The sequence below is a fragment of the Protomyctophum parallelum genome (assembly GCF_964188405.1).
Source record: "Protomyctophum parallelum genome assembly, chromosome: 19".
Taxonomy (NCBI): Eukaryota; Metazoa; Chordata; class Actinopteri; order Myctophiformes; family Myctophidae; genus Protomyctophum; species Protomyctophum parallelum.
Window position 1 is genome coordinate 31,259,758 of NC_139717.1, and position 23,075 is coordinate 31,282,832.

Here is a 23,075-nt window from a genome sequence, read left to right on the forward strand (position 1 = left end):
AGGGCTGAATATCAGGAATGTCTCCGGCTGACAAAGGGCGATTAGCAGTCTGATTTCTCCATACACTGACATTTGTGAGGTTTTTTGTGTGTTGCTGTGTAGGAATACTCGGGGCTCAGATTCTGTTGACTTCTGGGAACAGAATTGATCTTGAAGTTGGTATTTCTGACAACAAATGGTAGCCGACTGATGCACTGTAGAAACAGCCTCTGTGAACTGGTTGTCCTGATCTGACACATTTAGGAGATATAGTAGAATGATTGCATCAATTCCCTCTACCTTTACCTGTCTAGAATTGTAGGCTATAAAAATAATGTGAACAAAGCGTATTAATCTAGCCGGTATCGTCACTCTGGATTAAGAGTGTCAGTGCTAAATGCCTAAATTGTATCGGATTATAGGTATCAGGTATCATGCAAGTGTTGCATGAGTATATTTCAACAAGCACCGTTTGTGCTTCACTCTAAATATTAAAGGATGGTCTTGGTCACTTTATGTAACACAAACACACAATCGCTGCTGTGTGAGGAATCAGGTTCTCGTTTACATTGCAAATGCCTGTGCTTTCAAATGAGCCTTTGTTTAGAACAACAAATAGCGTTTGCATGAAGGGCCGTAATCTGATTTACTTGTGTTGCCACTTGCCACAGTAGCTAAGTGTGTTGATCCCTCAATTTATCCCCACTGGGCCTCTAATGGGGAACGTGGACCGTATTTTGTAAGCGGTCTGCCCAGTAACACAGAGCAGACTGTAATGACCTCCCTGAACTATGGACTCACTACCATAATGAAGCGTCTACTTTGACGTTCCTCACCCTAATTCCTGATCTGACATGGCCAAGTGGCAATCAGCTATTTGTTTATTTTTTGTCACAGCAAATGGCAATGAGCGTGCCATGTGCTTACACTACAGGGGAAAGTCCTAACTGTGAGCCAATCTGTAAGTGGGTTATTCTGAAACACCCTCCCCCACCTAATTTTGTGGGGTTGCAGATTGTGGGGTGTGGATTCACTATATATTTACAGGATATATGTTTACTTGGGCTCCGAAGTCTAGTGTTAGCATGTGACATTTGTATTTAGGTGTGTAAGAAGTAACTGGTTTAGCCTCAGCCTTGAAGGGGATGTGGTCTGTCAGATTTCTATTAGCACCTATTTACTATCTGGAACACCCTGGAGCTGCAGCAGGCAGTCCCATTAATTGCAGAGTCGTTTGCATCTGGCCAGGCCTGTGGTCTGCAAGGTCCTGCAGGATCTGGTCAGGCCACTCCACACACAGCCTGCTTAAAACTGGGGAAGTCTGGCTTATCTCCACCTCCAACTCTCACTCTCTCTCTCCCTACACCCTACAGTATATGTAGTCTTTGTATGTCTATCTCCCTCTGTCTATATATTTCTACCACCTGATGACTTCTCTTCTAGGCCAAGACTTTATCCATTATAAATGGATTATAATCGCATCTTTGATGTATTTACAAACTGAACTCCCTGGGCAACCAGTGATTTCCAGGAAAGTCTGGATGGCAACCGAGGAAGGTTGGTGACACTGGACAGACAGCTGACCTCCAGGAAAGACTGGCAGGGTGACAGAGGTCAGCAAACCCCTGTTGCAGCACTCGCAAGCTAAGCTATACAGATCGTAAAAATCAGCAATACCCCCAGAGTCCCCCGAGAGGAGGGGAGGAAAAGTGACTCGCTAGGACAGATTCAATGACAACAACAACGACAGTGTCACAGACACAGAGAAGGCTCCCTTGACTCAAATACACCAGAGTAAAGCCAAGTGTGGACAAGGATGGACGCATGCACACCACACAGACACACAGTCTGGTGAGACATAGTGAACTATAGTTTCTATAGTTGGAAGCCTGGATGAGAGGGGCAGTGATTTGGCCAATCACTGGTGACAGTGGTGAGTGTAGTGGTTGAGGGTTGAAACACTCTAAGAAGGTTGGAGACCACCTGATGACCTCTCTTCCAGGCCAAGGCTTTATCCATTACAAATGGATTATAATCGTATGTTTGATGTATACAAACTATATCTGTCGTTGGACCATTGTAGAATGAGGCATTAACAGTAGTCCGCAGAGAGGGGTTTCCCCAGATGTCTGGCCCAGCATCAACAGGTTCATGTAAATGTGAATGCCAAGGGAAACACACACACACACACACACACACACACACACACACACACACACACACACACACACACACACACACACACACACACTACACTACACTTCTAGCCTACACAGCTCCCTCAACTATGAGAAACCTTTCCTTGTCAGCCTGCCAATCATATACTACTCTCCAATTTTCCCCTAATATTCATGAAACCTGGAAGAGTATTTGTCTCATAGATGGTATAATACATGTAAACATTTTACAATAATCTGTAATCCACATAACTCGAGAACCGTTGGCCTCACCGACTTCACACCGACACACGCGTTCCACCCCACCACAGGGAGTGCAGTGCCCGGCCTTGAGTCGGCCAGACACGGTTGTCCAGAACTGCCACAAAAGGCTCTGGTCAGGTTCTGCCAGTGGACCTAATGAGCTTAAGTCCCCTCACCTGTAGAATTCCCAGCCAATTGATTGCCATGGTAGCCCCACACCTGCCATTTGATTACTTAACCCTATAGGGTTAATGGGCGCCGATCGGTTTTCCCGACCGGTGCTGGTGGTCTCTCTAGCACCGTTCCCATTTGTTGTGCAATCGTCGTTGTGTATTGGCTGCCGCTGCATGCTTGCCTCTCGTCGCAATGACGATTCTGCATGGCTATATAGCCTACCCTACGTGACCAATGACCATTCTGCATGGCTATATAGCCTACCCTACGTGACCAATGACCATTCTGCATGGCTATAGCCTACCCTACGTGACCAATGACCATTCTGCATGGCTATATAGCCTACCCTACGTGACCAATGACCATTCTGCATGGCTATATAGCCTACCCTACGTGACCAATGACCATTCTGCATGGCTATATAGCCTACCCTACGTGACCAATGACCATTCTGCATGGCTATAGCCTACCCTACGTGACCAATGACCATTCTGCATGGCTATATAGCCTACCCTACGTGACCAATGACCATTCTGCATGGCTATATAGCCTACCCTACGTGACCAATGACCATTCTGCATGGCTATAGCCTACCCTACGTGACCAATGACCATTCTGCATGGCTATATAGCCTACCCTATGTGACCAATGACCATTCTGCATGGCTATATAGCCTACCATACGTGCAGTAACTGCAGTTGCTCTCTAGTCTCAACTCTCAATCTCGAATATTGTCCCCCCACTTTTTATGTCCCGATGGCGCCACTGACTTAACCAGTCCACTTTTCAGTCAGTTTGCACTCTTCAGACACTGGCAGACAGACACATAGATCAGAGATCAAGGGACACAGATGGGTAAAAAACGGGTGGGTATTGCATACTCCCAACTTACATCGTTCCCAAGTAGGCCGGTGGCCAACGGGCACAGGTCTAGTATGTGTAATTTCTAACACTAACAGAGATAAGAAATTATGAGGAAACTGGAATATGTCATCAAATCTAAAATACTTCATAACTCCACAGCAAAGAGTGATATAACTGTATGTGGTACCACAGTCAACCAAGTTAATCAAGATAATCAATTAATAATCTATCACGATTTAGGGCATGTCATTATAGACTGAAAGTAAAAAAGATATACGTTATATGTAAATTATATAAATATATATTTTTAATTGGCGAGCTATAAGCTCACAAAGCATCAGATCGCGATAAAAGGTTTACTTTTCAGGATTTAACTTTAAAAATCACACCCGGGTTAAGTGAGGGGCGATCTTATCATTGTACATCATAATTTATAATCTCATTCCGGCCAATCAGAATTTGCCTCCTCCCCTTCATCTTCAATGTTTGTGTTACGCAAAGTTTGTGTTTACTCAAAATTGTCCATTCATTGTCAATGGGATTGAATGTTTGTGTAGTTTGTGCACATACACCAAAAGCTGGCTATCGCCTATCGCCACTCAGAAATAGCAAAAGTAGCAAATATACAAGCTCGTTTTATCAAATAGGGCGTTCATTTCCTAAAAAACACAAAAAGGAAATATTTCAGAAATATTACAGACTAAGACTGATAAATCAGTCTTATTCATGGTAACGCTACTTTAAAAACATGGATGTTTGTAACGTTATTGTCACCTGATACGTTCCCATCTGTGCTCAGAGGAATTTAATTAGAGACCATTGGAGGAATGCGGCGGCTGTCCAGCGGAGCTCACTGGACATCAGCGCGTGTCAGTGGACAGAAGGAGATAAGTGGAACCTGATGTAGCATGGTGACCCAGGTCAGGGGGCACTGTTGACTGACGCACAGTGGTGTCGTGTGCAGACGGACTTCACGTCAGGATGAGCTCCGGCACAGGAGAGCCAGTGGTTAGAAAGTAACAAAGTACATTTACTTGAGTAAAAATTATAGTATATGGTGATTTTGCTTGAGTATTTTCATTGTCAATACTATTATAGTTGTACTCCATTACACTTATTTTAAAACGTTAGTTGGTTACCTTGCAGATTTAGATTATTAATATTAACCAATGAATCCCTATTTTATACTTCAGCTATTCAAAAATAGAGTTCCCAACACATCGTGATACATTGTGAGCTTGCCATTTCTGATTATTATAATTTTTTTATCCTAATGCTTTTAGGTTTGGTACTAGTATTCCATGTTTTTTACTTTTACTGAAGCAAAAATGTTAATACAGGACCTTTTTACTTAAGTAAAACATCTGAGTACGGTACTTCTTCCACCACTGAGGAGAGCCAGGTGTCTTTAGCCTTTCGTGTGTAGTGCTCGTGACTTGACAGTCCTATATCTCTGTGCATCTGTACGTCGGTCGCCTGCCGTCTGTTCTGCATTCTTCTCAAAAGTTCCTGTTATTTCCTGTTGTTTCTTTTCACGTTTTAAATGTGGTTCTTAGCATGAACATTAGCGTTTATACTTTATGATTAAAACATCGTAGTCTCATCAAGTACTTTAGGCTATATCAAGTTAACCATTTGTTCATTTAATTCAGAGCTCCAGAAAACTCTCATATCTGTGTGGTGGCTGGGACCACACGCACCTCTGTCCTACAGATGTTTTGATTTTACTAGCAAACACTATCAAGCTCATTTGTGGTTCTCTGGACCCGACCCACCCATTCCTCAGATAAAACTGCACCAGTCCAGGCCTCACAATTGCAAACCTGCCACAGGTTTACTTTAAATGGATGATTTCTGCGCTGATGAATACAAACCAAGATTAGACCCGTTAACTTATCCCGGTTAAATAGAACTAGGAAACGTTTAGGACTTGGCTTCGGACAGGGTGATGCTAAGACCAGGCCTCACCACGCAGTCTGCTTTTGAATGGTTCATTAGCGAGGATGCTGCTGAACGAGCACATCGGAATGCTCACTAAACGCTTAAACCGTTAAAGTTGCAGACATAATGAGAATTTAACTAAAGTACGACGGCGGAGGAGAAATGAAAGCAATTCACTGCCTTTTAGTGGTTTGCAGCCTTAAACTATTTAATTCCCAAATAGACATGTAGATAACACCATAAATACATGGTTCTTAAGTGAGTGGAACATTTTAAATGTGAACGGCATAATTACAGGAGCCTGTGTTTCCATCTTTAATATCTGGGATACAAATAACAAGAGTATTTTTGGCATCTATTGCCACTGCAGTTGAATTGAAGTCAAATATGTTAGGTAGCCAGCTGTTTTCCCCCTTCTGTCACAATTGTACAATTACGACAACTCCAAAATAGTTCCTCATCCTCTTTTCACTTTCTATGCAGACTATTGTGGATACCGTAATTGTGTTTAATTTAGGATTTTGAGCCCATTTCACATACCTAAAACATCAAACATGAATTCTGAAAGAACTTCACCTACACTAAACCTTGCCTCACCTTGATATTCCTTCACGTGTGCGTACTGCGTAGTGGCATAAAACCTCTATGTAATTACTGAAGAGGTGCTCTCCCACTGCTCTAAATCACAGCTCAGACAGTTTGGGATCATTGAAAACATTTACAGGGATGCACAGTAAAATCCTGACATTCATCCTTACCTGGCCCTATGTATTTATTAGGCAATTCAAAGAATCAAAAATGTCAAGCTTTTTTGCGACACTGTTGAATGATATAACTGGGCTTATTTGGTTACCTTTGAGAGTGAATAAATGAACACTGAGGATTTTACTGTGTGAGGAGTTAAGTGTTTTGTTTTTCTTCTTTTTTTTGGGAGCCGTTTGATGAGACAAACAGTAGATGAAAGGCCACAACCATGATTGTCCCATTAGGGTGCATCCTAGCTCAGCGCTGACGTTAGTTGGCCAACCTTGTCATTTTCGGCGTCTGCCAGCCCGACACCAGTGAATTAGGTCACGTTTGTCTGTCTCGTTTGGATGGGAAACCGCTGCTGTCATGGGATCGCATTGTACTGAAACAGGGCTTCACAGGCTCTGTACTAAGTTGCAGCAGAATAGATTCCGATCCTATAATTTGAAATGAAAAGACAATTCTAATAGTTCTAGATTCCTATTCAATGTAGACAAGTTGCCTAATGTTTTTACAGCGATTGCCCTTTCCCGTCGTGATCAATTACATTTCCAAACCCGCAAAAGCTGAAACATTAAGTTTCCCAGAGTCATCAATGGCACAACGTTACACAAAAATTGTGATGGGCCGCAAGTCAACAGAAGGACATCAAGCCCACAGACTTATTGGCCACAGTGACGCTTCTGTACTTGTGGCGAAATTCCTCTTTGATGTTATATGAACATCCCATCGTGAGCAATTTGCTTCCATTGTAAGAAATGCAATCCTGACCCTGTTCAGTTGGCTTTGGCGGTTTATAAAGATATGGGTGACATGCAGTTAAAGAATAGCCATGTTCATTCCTTGACACAAATGCTATTTTCCTATATACTTCCTGCTATGATCACCGTGGCCAGTGATTCCCAACTTTAATGAAAGCTATTTTTTCAAGGTTTTAAATTTAAATATTAGTGTTTTGACAATTATTTGGGTGCTCACTTACAATATCCTCACAGCCCACCAGTGTTCCCCCAGCCGACCTAGCCCATTATAAATTATCTGCAGTAATATACTGGATAAACTTAGCCTCAATATGTACAGTATGATGTAAATATGGAAAAGAGCAGTGCTATGGTCCATCTCTGTGTCTGCTGCTGTCTACTCTCTCGTTTCATTTGTAAACCATACGCGGCCCAGGTAGTGTTCTTACACAGACGGAACAACATTATTTGTGTGTGCACATATGTCTGGCTAAGACACAGCATAAGGACCCCACTGTTCTAGTAAGCAGCCGTTTTCTAAGCAGTAGCCTGTAAGGTCTCCAAGGAATGTTGGTAATTAGCTCAGTAATCACAAGCTTTAGGAAATCTGCAAGAAAACAGACTTTATCGTTGTGTGAAAGTCTTCTGTCTGCACTATGGAGCTGTCCAGAGGGCCTCTGACAGGAGAGGCCACTATTGTGATGTTTAAAGCAGCAGCATGGTTATGCATGGAGGCCAGTGGACACAGAAGAGTCTCACAGGAGTTTCAGTCCACACTTTGGCACTGACCCTGACTTAACATATAACCTTGCCACTAGAATATGCGCAGTGGTGGAAGAAGATTTTGTTTATTTTACATTTTGATCAACGTTTATTCCATCTTTTTTTACGTGTGTGTGTGTGTGTGTGTACGCGCTCGCGCTCTTGCTCGCCACTCGCGTGTGGGACACTGTGTGCATTTTGTGCATGTGCGTATACGTACACTTGTGTTTTAAGTTTTATAGGGAGTGGTTTCTAGTTTCTTCTAACTTCTAGCTTTCACATAAACTAGCCTACTGACAGTATACACACACACGCGCGCGCACACACACACACACACACACACACACACACACACACACACACACACACACACACACACACACACAAACAAATACAGCTCTGATATCCCTGCGAAAACTGTTAATGCAAAAGGACATAAAGCATTGGCTAGGCCAGGCATAACAAGATGAGCTCACTGTAGTGTAGTATAATAATAATAAATAGGCCAACCATTCACTGTACTGTATACTACTGGGCTGATCCTTCTGCAAGTCAGTCTGCACAGCATACAGTACTGCAACTTATTACTGCAATGAAATTCTGTACTATCATGTAGTATGGCCCTAATCAGAAGCAGAAATCACGTACAGTATTTGCCAAGGACCATAAATGTTCAGTTATTTGTTCACGGTTCACATTGATACACATGGTAGAAAAAAAAGGAAAAAAAATCGCTAAACAATAGTGTATAGTGCAACATATCTCACAGAAAGATACTGTACGCACCACATAATTCACATTACATATTCATTATCAATATACAAATATACAGTATTCACATTTAAACGTGAAAGGCAGTCACACATATTCAGTGGCTGTGTTGACACTTTATAAACATAAGCAATAAATTTAACATGTATACACACTGTCAACAATTAGGCATGAGAGAAACTAATGGGAGACAGAATGAGAGTGGATTCCCACCACACCCAAACCAAGTAAAGCCAGAGGGGCAGAGCTTAAAAGATTCTTCTGAGCTTAAACCACTAACACCTGAAACTACCATGTATAATCATTTGTTGTACATTTGCTTGTTTAAAAAACATCTCTATTCTGGGTGTGAACATTCGGCAGAAATTGTAGATCTACAAGCTTACAACGCAGCTATTTTCGGCGATAGAGATTTGATGTAGAGGGGAAAAGAGTGGATCAAGTACAGAGCCAACTCTGTTAACTATAGGGTTTAAGTATTTACGAGTGTCTGAGATGTAAACACTCTTTAGTTTATAGTGTGATTAAGTGGTTAAAACTGTCTAAAATATAAACACTCTGTATGTTTCTCCCTTGTTTCTACACCATTCAATGGTATAGGAGCGAGGGAGAAACTCACGGAGAGCAACGTTTGAGCTGGAGATGAATTGATAAGAGCGCCATTGTGCTCGGCTTGTGCCTGCACTCAGCAGGTGGGGGTCCATCAACCTTGATGGACAGGCATTCCGAACATTCCCTATTATGTAAGCCACAGAATCGTGCCATCGCATATTGAGAGAGGGGGGGGGGTGGGGGTCTGTTAAGCCAGGCGAGTCTATAACTCTCTTTTATGTGAAGGAGATGCAGGCAAGAATGTGGACAGGTGTCTTTGATATCAGAGTGAAATCATGCAAAGGCCTTGAAGCAATGTGATGTCCTTCCTTCTCCCTTAGAGTGTTTGGTATCGATCAGAGCCATGGTTCACCGGGGCAGCTCCCTGGGGGAGAATCTCTGTCTTTTTAGACAAAGAAACTTGGCTTTTGCCTTGCTGGGACAGGGCTTGCGATGAAATTCATCTTCTTTTTTTGTTTGGGCTGATTTGTTTTACATATTTCTTTGATATAAGGGCTGTTGTTTACTGTACCTCGTGGGAGTGTCATAAAGCTCTGCGGTGGTTTCGCCTGGGCTTTTTCCGAACAATGGATGTGCCAGTTTCGCTCTCAAAGCAATCTACGCCGCCATTGTCTACATGTGGGAGTTAGAGAACAGGGAGAGAACACCAAATGAGGCGGCCTTCAATGGCGTCCACTCAAAGTGCTTTATTTGTGTCAGGCTTCGTACTCCCACATAGAAAAGCACAAACCCCTGGTAACAAGCAAGAGTCAGGCCTGCCACAAAAGGCTTCGGTGTCGAATGAAACAAGCATGGTGCTTCTTTCCCCACTCGCCCTGCCGCCAGACAAATGGACAGGCTTGGTTGAAGTGACTCAGCGAGCGGGTGTATTCACACCAACACAAAAAAGCCTCAAACCCTCCCTAGCCTCTAGCAAAGGAGGGGGAGAGGCTGAAGAGGGACCTGTGTGTGTGTGTGTCCATTATCAGGGTAACCCATCCACCCCCCCTGGTGCTGAGTGCTTTCCCGAGGTGTACGGTACAGTTAGCCGGGTCTGGACGGAGAAAGGACTCCATTCTTCCTCTCTGCAGAAGTGCAGTGCAACCTCTGGCTCTGGTTTCTTTGACCCTTTTGTACCGCGCCACCGATCGAGGACACAGAATGGGTTTGGAGGCAACCCAACACCGTGCCCTCACGTTTCTCTCATTGCCCCCGTCGACGGCCCAGTCCATCGCCCCACCGGCTGTAAAACAAAGGAGCAAGTTTTCACGAGCAGATATGCAAACATTTTCACCATTTGGCCCCCTACGTTTTTCCCTCTACACTAAATCTCTGAAGCAAAAATAGACAATTTGCTATTTTAAATTTAATTTGCTTAGCTGGTTCAATCTTCTGTCTTCCTATAACTAAGCTTGCAAAAGTGTCATCTTTGAAAATGGTGCATTTCCCTATTTTGGTTATCCATCTCAGACGTCTATTTGACGGTTACTGTACAGTACATGCATCACCATTACTTGACAGTGACACTAGATACAGCGCTTCTCAATCCTGCAAACCTTTCGACAGGTATTTGCCACTAAAACACTTGAAACTGTCCCAGGTGGGCTGCCCAGTAAAATAATGCCAGTGACCCAGTAATGTGAGTAGCAAGCCTCCTACTAAGTAGCCCTGTACTGCATGCCTTCGAAGAGAGAATAACAGAAGGCAGTCTCAGCAGAGGCTAGTAAGTGGAGCCTTCTCACCATGGCTGAAGGTATGTTGCCGGGAACCACAGATCTGTCATTAGATACGCGTAGTACCAAGCCTGACCTTCACTATCAAAGGGATTCAGTACCTGTTGCAGATCCTGGATCAGCAGGTGAATGGATCGCTGTACGAGTGCTATTGGGCATTTTAGTTTTGGTATCGCTCTTGCACTGTCAAATCAGAATGAAATTATAACAGGTGAATTTGTTCATTTGCTTATTATGTTATATGGAACCCTGTTCGATGCGCGGGAAAAGAACAGTTGCTATTCCTGGAGTCCAAGACATTAACAATAATTGAAAACATTACAATGTGCGACACAAAAAAAAATCATTTACAAAATCACATGCGTTGACAATGATAAATAAGTATTCTCTACAGTACATATGCAAATATGTGGGTTTTGAGAGTACAGTAAACTTGACTGGATGTCTCCACAAAAGCATCTGTCAGCTCTATTCTTTTTTGTTGTTGCCTGCGGACAGATTGGCATACAGTCCTTCAGCAAGCCTCCAACCAGTAGCCATCCTGCCAGGCAGGTCTCCCACTCTTTCTTGACTGTCAGATAGTCTGGCACACGCCCCCGGGAGGCTTATTACACAAGCTGCCTGGGAGTCGCGGCTCTGGTACGGCCCTACGTCAACCTACGTCAGTCTGTACAGTACGTTGGGCAGCTCTGTAAGCGTGGTTGTGGTACTGGCAGGAGGATGTCCCATCTCTTCCTCTGCCTGCCAGGGAAGTTTCATCCCTGAGGCTCTAGAAGGCAGACGGGAGCAGAGTCTCAAAGCTTATTGTCTTCCACGAGTCACAGGCCTGCATCTCCCGCTTGTGTGAGGATGGATATGTGTGAAGTGGAAACTGTGATTTATTACCTAAAGTAAACCCGGACGGCAGTGGGTGAGGTAAACATGTTTTCACTGCTCCTGCACAAACCCAGCCCTGTCAGTATCACGCAGAGGTTAGAGCTATTGGTTATATGAGCCAAGTTAGGTAAGCAAGGTATCCAAATGTTATCACTTTCATCCTGATTTTCTTTTATAAAAACCTAAAATAAGCTTGTAGATTGCTATTTTGCGCGACACTATGACACAATATAAAATGGTGCTTTAAGTGGTTAACATTGTAGTTATGTGCATGTGCCTTAACTTTATTTTACTACCAAGATATTACCACTGTTGTTTGCATGGCCCACTTAATACAGTGACTCTTTTTCCATAGTGAATATGTGGCTTATCACTTATTATGTCAAATCAAATATCGGATAGTGTCAGACTCCATTCTCACAGTGATACGAAAAGGGAAATACCGGTGTCTCTATCGCAACCGCTGACATGTCCGCTCTCACGCGAAGGCCGAGCTCATATAGGAGAGTTTAGGCACGTATAGAAATCTGTGTATGTCACAGCTATCTCTTATATGTCTCACCTACGTGAGGGCAGTGGGGGGTGGTGGGTTGTGGGTGCTTCGTGAGCTGCAGAGCTTCCTCTTTTCTCTGGAGGATGAATGCTGGCGAGGTACTCGCTCATCCCGCTGTGTGTTCAGACAGATAATGTCAGGGCCATTAACAGAGTACTCGGTGTCCTCCTATAACACCCACCTGCATGTGTTTTCCAGTAGTGTACAAAGTACTCAACCGCAGCACTTGAGTCAAAGTATTTATACTAGGGCCGGGACTAATTGCGATTAATTACGATTAATTAACTACAGAAAAATTAATGCATTAAAAAAATTAACGCATTTTAATCGCATTTGTTTCACCGCGGAACGTTGTCACTGGACAGTTTTCAAACGGACCTGCTCACCAAGTGTCCGTGTCCTCTTCAGACAATAACACCACCAGAAACCGCAGACAGTTCACCAGACTGGGGGAAGCCGCTGAGATCACTTTGCTTGTCCCCGTGGATTGGAAATAGGATTTAAAAGGCTATCCGATGGTAGCGTGGATTACAGCACAGTTGTGTGCAATTATTCAATAAAGAATGATTACCCCTATTACTACAAAAACAATGTTTTATTGCTTAAACTTATGTATTCACTATTCATTGATTCACTAGTATACCAAAATCCATTTGAAAAAATTGCTTTCTCACTGTTCTCGGGTCAAATAATGATATGCGATTAAAATGCGATTAATCTAGATTAATTAATCGCAAAGCCTCTGATTAATTTGATTAATTTTTTTAATCGAGTCCCAGCTCTAATTTATACTCCTGCCTGTAAGTTATTGCTCGACTACAAGTGAAAGTGGCTCTGATCCTGATCATCAATGTTTTTCCTCACGATCGGGCCAATCTGATACGGATTTTGTGCTTAAGGGGAAAATGATCATATTTCCAAAAGTTTACTTTATTTTAATTCCTTTATTATTACAACGGCACCTACTGTATGTGTGTGTGTGTGTAGAGGAAGGGGGGCACAAAGCATATGATATTTCCCTGTTCCTTCTGTTGCCACAAATGGAGAAATGCCACAAAAGGAAAACCATCTGACACATTTGAGCCGTTTCCTGATAAATTAATGAGCTTGTCTCTGTCTACAAAACACATGTAGACTGGGTATGCATACTCCTGGGCCCTGCGAGAGTGAAGAGCTGGTCAGTTGTTCCACGAACAGGATGGAATCCACGACCAGGACCCTCCTTTCCAGTACCTTGGTGTAAACTTTCCCAGGAGGACTGAGCAATGTGATACCTCTATAATTGGCACACACCCTCTGGTCCCAATTCTTAAAGAGTGGCACCACTGTCCCGGGCTGCAAGTACGTTGTACTTGGTACTGTCCCAGACTTCCACGCAATGTTGAAAAGATTTGGTGGAACTGCTCAGCCTGGTATTCCTAAAGCAACCTATGTAAATTATGCTTAAACGATTAAACCTAACCTTATTCCTAAACTTAACTCCAATAAAACTATGCCTAACCCTAAACTTATTTCTAACCTTATTCTCAGTAAAGCTAAATAAAAAATACAACAACCGTCGCACCGAGCGGTCGGCGTGAGGTTGGTGGAATAACAAGAGTGTGAGAAGGATTATGGGCGATGGTACCTGTTACCATCAGGCTCACCTGATACCCCTAATGTAGCTAGCAGGGGCCACAGTACCGTTAGCTGTGGCAGGGATAATAACGTTGAATCTCCTCTCTCTCTCTCTTTCTCTCTCTCTCTCTCTCTCTCTCTCTCTCTCTCTCTCTCTCTCTCTCTCTCTCTCTCTCTCTCTTTCTCTTTCTTTCTCTCTCCAACTCGACACAAGGCCACGGCTTGGGCAAAAGGGATGACCGACTGGGAATTACAGGACGTTCAGTAAACAGAGGCTTGCAGAGCAGTAGCTGGGCGTGCTCTCTTCTTCAGGAAATTAAAAGCCATGGCTACTTCCTTCATTCCCCCCCAACCCTCTCTCATCTGCTGCCAGCATGGTTAATGAATAGCAAACTATTAGTGTCTGGCCTCTGCCTTTTACTGTTTATACACAGCATTCACTTCGCAAGCTTGAGTTGTTCAAACCGCATCGTGCCAGCAATTTGACACCATATTTACGGTGTAGCTAAATCACCTTGTTTGAGTCTGTGGAGTGCTGTGTTTTTACAGTGGCAGAAATAGTATGGTTGGATGAAGGGTTGCTATATTTAACCGGTTTATTGTGAAACTGTAACCCACACTTAATCACACCTGCAGCAAATTGGAGAAACAGCTGGCCTGTGTTCACATTTGCACGCTGTGATCAGGCGGTTTGCCACGGAAGAAAGCATGATAATATGCTTCCTTAAGGCCGATTCCTGGACAATTCCTGTAACTATTTCGAAAATCATTTGGCCACCATAAAGCCTGATTTATAACTTCTCATGTGTATGGTGCCATAAACTATCAGGCTCACAACACGCCATGTTGTGAGCTTATAAATCGGCTATTTTTTATGTGTGACATCATACATCAGGGCATACAGTTATACCCACAAATAAATTCCTAAAATTAGATGGTCATACGTTTTAGATTTCAAATTTGATTCATATTTTACTTCTGATTTTGGAATATCCCTCCATTTAAACATTTTGCCTTTATTTCCCCGTAACCTATTATCCCAGAACCACCCCTTGACCTTACATTGAGATTAGTATAGGGACACCTTTCACCTGGTTATTTTGGTTATGATGGGAATATTTATAATTAACCTAATTAATAATGCTAATCAGAAAGGACTGTATATTTCTTTAACTTTTTTAAACCCAGGCAGGGAGCCTCTAACATGCAATTACCAAAAATGGTTATAAACCTTTTAAATTATTAAGTTAAGAATTAGCTTTAACAGGAATACCTTTTAGGAGATTGATCAATATCTAAATAATACCTTAAGTAGGAAATACTTTTAGAAAAATACCTTTAAATACCCAAAAGATTAATAATTGAATCCACAATAAATAATAGAATGTCCAGTCAGGAGCTTGAGCCAGTTCATCTTGATGTGACAGATCCACATTACAAAATCTCTCCGTGTCACAAAATGGACACGGTTAATATAGCATATTGTAATCAGATAGTAAGCTACACAGAGCTACCTGTCAAACAGCCGAAAGAGGTGTTCTCACAATCACACCCTGTCCAAACCAGGAAGGATAATGCATGGGAAATGTAGTTTAAGGGTAGATTGTAGTTCATAACTGAAGTCCGTAACGACTAATATAATGTTAGTGGGAGACTATAGGGCTCCATTTTCGTCACTGCTAAACCCCTTATCCCTAAACTTCTTTGCCTTTTTTTACTATTTTGAAAAACATTTTTGAATAGTTCAGCTAGCCTCTACATTGACACGTTGTGAGCTTGTAGACTGGCCATTTTAACTACAACTGCAAAATAGAAAAAAAAGAAAAGAAATTTAGGGGTAAGGGGTTTAGCTGTGACCAAAAATGGAGCCCTAGAAGTCTGAGACCCAAGGCCTAATAACATGTTTTTACAACGGGGGCAGATAAACGGGAAACAAAACAATTCCTATATACATGGGGGGAGAATTAAAATCAGTGGGACACAGGGCACAGGGCACAAGAAAAATACAGGACATAGGGCATGAAGAAGGCTGTAAACTCACAAACAACAAATCTACAAACAAGTCTGAAAATACCCATCAATACGTTACATATATTCATTTTTAACTGTGAATCCAGTTAATCCCTATCTTGTATTGTACTTCTTTGGTGTCGCAAGATATTGTGAAATTAGCATTGTGTTGTTCTATTTTTGTGCATTTATACAGTAGATAGATGTCTGAACATTTTGGAAAGTGTTTGGAAGTGTTTGCAAAGTTTAGATTTGTAATTTGTTTTTGTGTGTACTGTATATAATGACATGGCCAAAACAGAGATGCCAGTTTGAATGTGGTTAAGAGAGGGAACATGTGATAGTGAGAGGGGGATGTCACAGGACATCACACACCACTGTGAGCTCATGTGCCTACTCTGGAGAGCCACAATGCAAACAGCTTGTTACAATGAGACAAGCTCAATGATAGGACAGATGACAGACGAGGTTCTTAGAAGTTAGAACAAAGTTCTTTACTACCAACACTGCTTGCCATGCCTTTAGTTGTAACTGTATAGTTACTCACAAGGAAATAAGAAGACACATGTCTGATGTATCCTAGCTGTGTGCAACGATTAGCTTGATCACCCTAAGTCACCCCTAACCAGTTAATCTATACAGTATATTAGATTTCATTTTTTTATTTTTATTAAATACTTTATTAGTCAGAAATGTAAACGGTACGTAGTACAGTAAGGCTAAACACAAAAAGGTTCAGGCGACCTTCCATTGTGGTCCTACATAATTAACATGTATTCAATTCATCATTATATTTGCTTAACCCTGAGCCATCCCAAACTAGGGGTCTGGGTCATGGGCTTCACATCTCTATACTGTTCATTAATACAAAACATCACCTGACCTTTAATACACATTTAATACACTTACAGTAGGAAACCTGAACTTGATTTACTGTAGTTCATTTGACATAGAATAGACTGCGTCAAATTACATTCCACCACTACTAAATACAATGAGTTCTACTTTGAAAATGGCAATGGGTTTTCTACAGTACACTCTAAACTTACTGTAGAAAACTCATTGCCATTTTCAAAGTAGAACTCATTGCAAAGCAAATGGCCTGGTAAGGGTCTATTTGCTTACATTTGTACACTCTTTCAACTGGATACATTTACATGACTGAGGATTTTATGGTCTGCTTTGATTTTTGATATGAAATATTAAATTCCAATGTGTTCCACCACCTGAATAATGGAAGAACTGCACTTGAAAGTCAAGCAGACGCCATGTTCATATTTTTATTTTAAACTTGGAGCAAAAGCAGGCATTGGCGCTCGTCTCAAAGCAGAAATGAAGTTCCATCCATAATGGAACCCTTGTCACACAGACACACACTACAGCTGCCAGCAGGGTTCTTCTGAGATGTTTTGGAACATTCTCTGCCTCAGTGTCCACACAGTAAAATCTCAGTTACAGGTCCATTTGGTGCCATTTGTCAACTCTTTGGAGTTACATTAACGCTCAGGATTTCAGCCAGGGGATGTCTGGAGAAAAACAAACAGTAGTAGTAGCACGCCAAGCCAATGTTGGAGAGTTGAAGAGGCGAGTAAACATGTATGACAAACATCTGCCTCTACCTCAACACAGTATCACAACACTGTGTGCACGCAAGCACGCACGCACGCACACATGCGCACACACACACACACACACACACGAGATAAAGTCTGATTTATATTTCATCATACATCAAAGTAGAAATCGAGGTATACATTGATCTATACGCACACAACGTTAGATCAAATAACAGCCAAATACACCACCCTTGCTTTGTTTTGAACTATACCTTCATTACAGTTAAACTAGACTAGAGACATGCCCACTCAACCACTAAAAGCCCTTCTTTTTCTATTTATTTTTCTATTTCTAATACAAGAGTATACTGTAGGGCCTACAGTATACTCTTGTATTAGGAATACATAAAGAAAACTGATCTACAAGCTCACAATTCATTGTGATGCAATTCAATTGTGAGCTCTCTTTAGAAAAAATGATGTAAACAAATTGTTAAAAATGGGGGGAAATGCCACAAATGCCCAAAATAGGGATGCCAGGGGCCTGTTTCACAAAACTTGGATTAGAGATTAAACCGGGATTTAACACATATCCTGGCTTAATATATCCTGGATCAGCGATTAACCGGTTTCATGAAAGATGGTTAATCTTGCCAGATTAATTTAACCAGTTAACCTGGATATGTTGAGGCTTGATTCGGTTTCATGAAAGTGATGCTACATTAGTTACCATGGAAACTAATGCTTTGGATTTAGCCTGCTCCGGACCAGGCAGGTTTAACCTAATCCTGATGTCTTTACTGTTCATTAAACGCCCAATGCATTCTCAATGGCAATAGCACAAACTTTGGCATGCTACTAGTCCTACATACTTGCACCTAGAAACCCCATTAAAACCTATTTAGGTTCATCTTACGGTGGACATGTTTGCCTGAAAATGAATCTTTGAAATATTTCATAGTTTTAGAAATATAGTGCTTTCAAATTTGAGACATTTATAGGCAGATAGTGGCATGTCAAAAAAATCACTTTCACCTAAAAAACTCCATTCACACTTTGTAAAATTCAGTTTACTGTGGAGACAGATGCTGGAATTTTTTACTTTGAAATGTTTTGTAGTTTCTGAGTTATTTAACTTAAGCAGTCAAACTGATCACAAGCCAATGATGTTTTCCAGACTTATTCAATTATTATGGGTTTATGTTGCCTTATTTGTATCGGTCTGCATCAAAGGACTAATTTAAGCACTATATAAAATCAAATAACCAAATTATATAGGCTGCACAACATCATGACAGCTTGTGAGCTTGTAGATCAGCTGCTTTTGGTGAATGTTCCCCAGAATAGGTTTGCTGTCATGCAAGTGCACGGTTAAGAAGAATTATTATATTATATTATATATATTCTTTTTTTGTAAAAGTGAAAACCACTAAATATTACCATTACTAATTGTTTTACAACATATTACCATTGTAACGTTTCACCCACTATTGAACCCATGACCCACAGTTCACCAGTCTGGCCCCTGTCTGGACAACAACCCCCTTCCCCAAAGGTAGCTCCCTCAGAGGACGGAGTTATGGCCAAATATCACAATGTGACAATATCATTATGCTTACAATATTAAGAATTCTGTTTTAAGTTAATAGTAGTGGTAAAATGTAAACTATATTTTTGGGGTAGTTAATCATTCAGTCTATCCACTATTGAGAGTATGTTCTCTCTTTAATTACAGCAGAAGTATTTATTTTAGAAGCTTAAGTCCTTGTATCAGTAAGTCTTGAATAGATTAGTAAAGATACTGAGATATACAGAAGGGGGCAGTAATGCAACTATTAAGGATGCAAACTGCCATAATACCCCATGAAGAAGAAGGATCAGTAAATCTGTGTTCCACAGAAGGGGTCTAGAGACAAAAAGCCAGGCTATCTATTCAGCCAGGCTTGCTGATCCCGGCTCGCCAAATCCGCCAATTCTGAGCCTCGCTTGGCTTTAGTGGAACGGAATAAACCAGGCTGTAAGACCAGGATTGAAAAAGCCTGGTTTTGGCCTAAATCCTGTATTAGTTAATCCAAGTTTTGTGAAACAGGCCCCAGGTTGAACGGGGTGAAGCGTAAACATCATGATAAATATTTTCCTAATTATGTTTCCAACGTTCTCCCCCTTCCCATCATCATTCGTGTCCAAGGTCACCATTTTCCCCTTAGAACATCAACATTCCTGCATGTTTGGAGTTCACCAGGTGCACTCGGTGCCCCCGGTTCAGAGTTCATGCCTCTTCCTAGTCAGGAATCTCACTGCGAATGCCAACAATCACAGAAACCTTATTGTTCTGCGTGGGGAATTATTTTATGGGCCCCTAAGGGGCAGGACAGTAGCAGAACAGCATCCATGCTGGGGCCGTTATGTCACAAACACTGACATAATCAACAGAAACATGTCTTTGTTTCAGTATTGCCATTCAACACAGTGCTAATAGTTATGCTGGTAGAATGGTTTATCCCAGTGCGGTAACCCTGGGATTAAATCTGAAAGTTGAACCCTAGAAGGTAAGCTACCTGTTCTAGCACTCAGTGGTTTTCAAAGTGCCCCCCCCCCCCCTCCCAGAGGGCGCCAGGGGGATCAATTGCCAGTTCAACCACTTTCAACATTTCTATTTTGGACATGTCATTATTATAGTTATTTTTTCAAAATTATCATTATCCTTTTCCAAACAGTGGATCTCCAAGCACAAACACGCTATGAGCTTGGAGATGAGCTATTTGTGTGTGTGTGTGTGTGTGTGTGTGTGTGTGTGTGTGTGTGTGTGTGTGTGTGTGTGTGTGTGTGTGTGTGTGTGTGTGTGTGTGTGTGTGTGTGTGTGTGTGTGTGTGTGTGTGTGTGTGTGTGTGTGGGGGGGGGGGTAATGCAATATGTGGGCTGTAGCCGGGAATTGTTGTTAATGTCATGCTTGCGCACTAATACAGACTTAGAACAAGTACAGAATGTAGGTTTTCATCACTCGGTTATTGAGATGCCCCCACCACGCATGCACGCACGCACGCACCATTAATACCATAATGAAAAGAAAATTCCTGGTCTTAAACCACATTCCAGCCCTATATTTTCACTGAGACTCTCTAAGCCTTTATTGTTCATAAAAATGTTTTTCTATGCCTCTTTGAGTCTCAAATACTGTATGCACAGGTGGTCTCTGTAGAAGTATAGAAGGCGATTCTTCCAACCCATAGCATTCCAGTGCTTATAGAGCTCTGCGGTAGCTGGGGGATGAAATAGGATTCTGTGGGGGGTCTTCCCCATCTTAATGTAGGACTATAACACTTCAATAAACATCAACAAAGTAGTACAAAGGTGTTGAGAGACGAAATGAGACTAGACCAAATGCAATGTTTTGGGTCTGAGGTCTTGCGGCAGTGGGTCCTGGAATGGGAGTGCACTTTACCCACTTCCAGGGGTGGATTACAGTAACTAAATATACTGTAAAGGCGTTGTAAGTCTAGGGGGTGGATGGCCTTTGTTCCATTCTTGAACACTTTGCCTTATAGTCACTGACTCACTACAATTCATGGGTCGTTTTGATTTCCTTTGCAGTGAATGACTTGCTAACACACTATTTCCTGGCCCATTAAAGGTAGTGGTGATAATTGGACGGGTCCTCTCCACTTTGGTCTGTCATTACTACTCCGGGGTGAGATGTGATGGTTGGAGCTTGTGATTTGGAAGGTTTGGAGCCCTGCAGGACCTGCTTAAAACATTGGCAAAGAGAAAAGAAAGAAACATGGACTCTGTTCTCTCATGCAAGAACTTTCATGTCAATGGTGTCTACTAAAGTGTCTTTTACTAGTTGCCAATTATTTACCAATTTAGTCGTTATGCCAGTTCTCAGATTCCACACACACTTATTGCGACAGCAGGTCACATTTACTATGAAATCGTGCATTTCCCGTCAGTCAGTTGTTTGGTTGGTTGGTTACCCCATGCATGAAAATATATGATCATGACCATATGGTCATGACGCTGCCACCTTTAGATCTCCATATATGGAGCTGACCTGTTCTGACATTCCATATGTTGATCTGACCACATCAAACCCTGTACACTCAAGCCCGTACAGAATTCATTCCATATGTTGATCTGACCCCCCATGCGAAAGCGCCAGCGCTCGCCCAGCAGTCTGCTGTCACCTAGGAGGATGCGTGCACGTAACCTCGCCCTTTAGGGCTCAGGCGTCTTACTGGTGTGTTAATGCTTACTCCTGATGATTCCTTCTGGCTCCCCTGCCAGCGAGGAGCGCCATCGAGAGGACATCTGGCTCCCCTGGCAGCAAGGAGTGCCATGGAGAGGACATAGACGGCGGCGGTGGCTCAGGGGTAGAGTGCCTGGATGGTAACCGCAAGGTTGCCAGTTCGAACCCGGGCTCCCCCAGAGTTACTGTCGAAGTGTCCTTGAGCAAGACACTGAACCCCTAATTGCTCCCGATGTGCTAGTTGGTGCCTTGCATGGTTTCCGCTGCCATTGGTGTATGAATGTGTGTGTGAATGGGTGAATGTAATGCACGATCTCTGTAAAGTGCCTTGGATAAAGGCGCTATATAAATGCACCATTTACCATTTAGAGAAATACACTGCTCCTCTTCGTTCAACTCCACCTGACCCCACTGATAGGCAGCGCCACAGTCCGTTTGAGTCACTAGTGCTATCCCTCCCTCCCCACCTGGCTTCTCTCCCGTGAACAATGACGATTTTGTTCGTATGGACACTCATCCAAGCCAGAGGCACCACGGACGATGGTGCTTTGAAAATGGAGGCTCAACGGAGCTGGATTTAGAAATCGCATCACTGCTGGTGACGGAGGAGGGCTATACTTACCGGAGCAATGCTAAAGGGTAAACAAACGGTCGGCGCGTTCATATATGGATTAAATGGTTGTCTACGCTTATACGCGTAGTTGGCATAAATAGGTCCCAATAGCCTATAGCTACGTTTATAAGCGTAGATGGCAAGAAAATATTTAAGTACAAGTCTTATGACTTAACTTAAGACCTAGGATCGCTGAAGAAGTTAAGGCTAGGCAAAAAAGAAAGAAAGAACAGCGATCCCGTTTGATCTCAATAATAAAGCTTATTTGACGGAGCGTTCCGCCAGGAGCAGTTGACAGTTGGATTTGAATTGGCGGAACGCTCCATCATGAGCAGTTTTTGTGTTAATCGTTGCAGCCCTAGTTAAAATAGATGGTACAGAGCACCAATTTATGCATCCTACCTGGGTCACGTCCCCCATCCCCCTTCTGAATTCCCATAAACGTGTTTAATATCACGTCATATAAGAACTGTGCTCCAAAAATATACCAATGTGTTTTGACTCGTATGGATATGACGCTACTGACGCAAACGCTAACGTTACTGCCGCCAAAATTATTAATTCTTTGCCAGAAACAGACTATCAAATATGAGCAACTGACCGGGATAATTTGTTTATTTTTCACAATTCTTATTTGAGACAATTCTAAGATGACCCAATGTTATTCTCCATAGAGAAATTCCGTGATCCAGGAATGAACGACGTCAGGACTTCGGGACTCTATTAACCACTTCCAACCTGTCGTCCCTATTTTGAATATGTCATTAAAAATGTAATAAAATTGTCAAAAATTATTACAACCTCACAATGTGTTGCGGCGTGTTGTTAGCTTGTAAATTGGCTATTCTCGCTGTTTTCAGCGTACAAAATGGGGCTTAAGTG

General features: G+C 42.2%; 1 protein-coding gene across 1 annotated transcript in view; it reads right to left on the reverse strand.

Annotated features, from left to right (window-relative positions):
• srsf5b (serine and arginine rich splicing factor 5b) overlaps positions 1–23,075 on the reverse strand; it is a 327,173-nt gene that overhangs the window by 123,500 nt on the left and 180,598 nt on the right. The gene's annotated exons all lie outside the window — the stretch shown is intronic.